Consider the following 3,783-nt stretch of genomic DNA (forward strand, 5'->3'; position numbering starts at 1 on the left):
GGCGGGGAGAGCCAACAATCGCTTTTGACACGCAAATGGGTTAACACAATGAAGGCTGCTCCGGCCGCGGCTGGGGGACAGCGCAATTCCCGCCCGCCCGCGGGAGGTAATAAAGCGGCCCTTTTGTGCGAGCCTCCTCGTTCTCACCCCCGCCCGAGCCCAGAGGAATCGCCGCCTGATTGAATTACGGTTCATGGATATGAGCTGCTTTGCTCGCTTCCTCGGTTTGTGGGGGGTGGGAAGGCACAGGGGACAGAAGGGAGCTGGAGGAGGGGTGCCCTGACCAGGCCCCAACCACCCCACTCCAGCTCTGATGGGGGCCACCTGTGCTCCCCACATGGAGGCCCCAGTGGGTAGAGGTGCCCCTGCAGAGGCAGCTGGAAGGGTGGGGGCCCCTGCGCAACTGGGGTCTTTGACCTCTGGCTCCGAAGGACTGGGCCCTTTGAGGCCCGGTTCTGAGGCCAAGGCTAGCTGACCATGAGTGTGTGTCTGCCAGCCCTCACCGGACACACCGCCTGCACCCTGCACTTAGCCCTCGCTGACCTCACCACCCGCCTGGGCCAGGGGTGCTGTGAGCGGATCCTTCCCACAGAGGAGGAAACGCAGGCTCAGAGAGGCAAGGGTCAGCACCTTAGGTCACACAGCCAGGAAGTGATGGGCTGGGGAGTGACAGTCGGACCTGACCCACCCCAGAGCCTGGCTCTTAACCAGGAGCAACTGCTCCTCACTGGGGAGCCTCACATTTCTGGTGGAGAGGGTTAACCGAGCCTAGCCAGCGTTCAGAGCTACCCTGAGGCTCAGAAGGGCTAGGGATGGGCCAGCTTAGCCGAATTAGGCAGGAGAGGAGGATTACTGGGCGTGGGGCGCCAACCTTGAGAGGAGACTGCCCAGAGCACTGATTAGGCCTCCCCCACCCTGGCCAGAAGGGTGTCCAGGGTCACCGGCCTTGTCAAGGCGGCTCTCAGCAGATCTCTGCTTAAGCCTCCCTCACCCACCTAACGGTTCAGGACACAGACGCGCCAAGGCCACCCCTTTCCCCACGAAGCACACCCTGGCACGAACGTCTGGCACGCTGTGAGCCACTCTGTCCCTTTGCTCAGTGCATTCCTACTTGTCCTTCTGCAGACTGGCAGGACACCTTCCACGGGGACCCTCCTGACCTTTGGGCTACATCCTGCCTTCCCACCCACTGAGTGCCTACCAGGGCGGTCCTGGGACGGTTGGGGGCAGCCTCACCGCTGTCTCCAAGCAAGCCCAGAGAGGCAGGTGACAGGAACCTAGGACCACCTGAAAACCCTCCCTGGCAGGCAGGCTTCATGCCACACCTTCTCTCCCCCACTGCTGACCAAAAGGGGCCCACGGTTGAGGGGAATGGGTTGACGGTGAGGCCAAGGCAGCTGCTGCTACTCTGCTCAACATGACCCTGTAGGTAACAGGGAGCCGGGATTCAAATCTGGGTCTCAGTGTGGACAAGACATCTTGGAGGGGCCAGACTCCCCCCACAGTGACAGCCCTGGACTCAGGCAAGGACCCGTGTCTGACAAGGAGGAGTGAGGTGCCTTCCCTGTACCTGTGGAAGGGGGTGGGAAGACCTGGGGCTTCGGAGCCAGGTCAGTTCAGAGCGGAACCTCTGCATCAGCCTGGCTGGACACCCGCAGGTCATCCCTCCCTTGGCCGTGGCCTCGGTTTCCGCATCTGTGAGGTGGGCCATGGTTCGTAGGCCACTCCAAGGAGTAGCAGAGGTACTGCCTGGCACCACGGGAGACGCTGGGTAAGCTGGCACTCCCTCCTGCTCGTCGTCTGGCACCACTTGCCAAGCCCAGGGAGCCGAGGGAAGGGAACAGAAGGAATTGCCCGATTCTGACAGCCTTCCCCTCCGCCTTGGCTGTGGAAGTGTAAATACTCTACGGAGGGCCTCCAACCGCCTGTGTTTGTGGATCTCTGGCGCGCACTCCGAGTTTGTTTCTAAACTGGGAAGCTTCGAGAGGCAGCGCAAACAGCCCTCCTGCCCACCTCGCCCGGGCCTCCCCCAATCTGCTGCCGCTCCCCTGCCCCTGTCTTGGGAAGCGTGTGTGTTTAACGACACCATTTCAGCTGGAAATCCCATCTCCCTGCCAAGCCCCCAGAAGCAGCTCCGCTGATATTTATTGACCTGTTAATCTAGATGGAGAGCCTCGTAGGGGAACAGGAAAAATGCCGGCTGCATAGACTGCGGCCTGCCCTCTCCCAACGACCATGCACGCACTCCGCGCCCCCTTCCCCGTGATGCCGAGGCAATGACACAGTTTTCGAACCTTTTCCTAGAAACGTGATCACGGCAGTTGCACCCACACCCGACACCAGCAGTGCTTGCTGAAAGGGGCTTAGGGGAATCGCGGAGGCAGCAGGGGATGTCGGCTGGGGCTCTCTGGACCTTGGCAGGGATCAGGGTCGTGCTGGGGTGTGGTGGGAAATATGGGGCTGGCACCTGGCACGCACCAAAGCAGGCCCCTGGCAGGGACACCGTTTATCTCGACCTTGGCACTGATGGGCCTGCCCTGCCTCCCATTCACTCAGTGAACACCACACTGAGCATGTCACAGTCTTAAACACCCAAAGGAGAATGGGGCACGTCAGTGGGGGCTTGGCCCAGAGCCCTCACCTTGGGGTTGAACAGCAAGGGATCTCCTGGAGTTAAAGGAGAAGTAGCTCCTCTGCGCTTTCCCTGGCTGGGAGGGGACACCCCATTTTCCTGAGAAGTGGCCTGTCTGAAGGTGGAGGCCCACATCTCTTTGGAGACCCTGGGGGACTTGGGCCTGCTAGCTGCCTATCCAGTGGGCAGGAGGGCTCCTCTGTAGCATTTCTTTCCAAAGCAGAAAGTTGCTCTGTCTGGGAGTCCAGTCCGCCACCCCCACCCCAGCACAGGCACGGGCACTGCTAGGGCACTGCTACACGGGCAAAGCTCTGAACACCTGTCCTTGGGGGGAGGAGCATCAGCAGGGACAGCTGGCACGGCCTCCCTCCCCCACCCTATGGGGCGCTAGGGATTTAGGTCAGAGGCCTACAGTGGGGTGTGGGGGGGAGTCTGCCCCACCCCTCCCCGTCCAGGAAGGCATCCAGCACCGCCCCTGGTTACCTCGACCCCGCCCCCTCCAGCCAAGGGGCAAGTCGAGTCACCAAGGCAACCCCGGTGACGTCAGAGGCGGGGCAGTGACGTCACACCACAACCCCACTGGGGAACCCTCGGTCCCCACAAGTTATCTGTGGGAACGCAGCTAAGGCGGACCCTGCTAAGGTCTAGCCCCGGGGGGGCAGAAGCCTCAAACGCGGCCATCCGTGTGACAGGGACCCCACCTCCTCTGTGATGATGTCCTTTGAAGATCTTAGAGGCCACTCCGGAGACCCTCAACGCCGGCCCATTTGGGCGCCCCTCCCCCAGCCCTTCCAAGACACGAGAGTTCTTGGGAATTTTAGGGCGACGGAGTTTCTACCTTTGTTAGCTTTAGGGGTGGGATGACCTTTCCTCTCTGGCATCCGCCCTGCGCAAGCCCTGTGGAACCCCCACATCGAGCCCCCCACCTCCACTCCAGCCGCTGGCCCGTCTTAACAAGTTGTGTGTAGGAGGGAAAGCGGTGGACAAGGGGGCACCGCTGCTTTGGGACCGCCAACAGCCTAGGGCTCCTTTAGGTCCCGTCCTAATTGCCCAGACGCCAGGGGGGGTGCCCTGCTCTGGCCCGGAAACCGCGCCCCGCACAACTCACCGGATCAGCCAGGCGGTCGAAGGGCACCAGGTCTCAGCAGCCA

General features: G+C 61.8%; 1 protein-coding gene across 1 annotated transcript in view; it reads right to left on the reverse strand.

The window, feature by feature from the left end:
* Positions 1 to 3,783, reverse strand: part of FAM222A (family with sequence similarity 222 member A) — a gene marked incomplete at its 3' end in the record, with an annotated part of 72,385 nt that overhangs the window by 68,291 nt on the left and 311 nt on the right. Inside the window, 1 exon segment of the mRNA XM_027769378.1 lies at positions 3,741 to 3,783.

Source organism: Tupaia chinensis, unplaced genomic scaffold (genome assembly GCF_000334495.1).
Source record: "Tupaia chinensis unplaced genomic scaffold, TupChi_1.0 Scaffold149491_1, whole genome shotgun sequence".
Taxonomy (NCBI): Eukaryota; Metazoa; Chordata; class Mammalia; order Scandentia; family Tupaiidae; genus Tupaia; species Tupaia belangeri.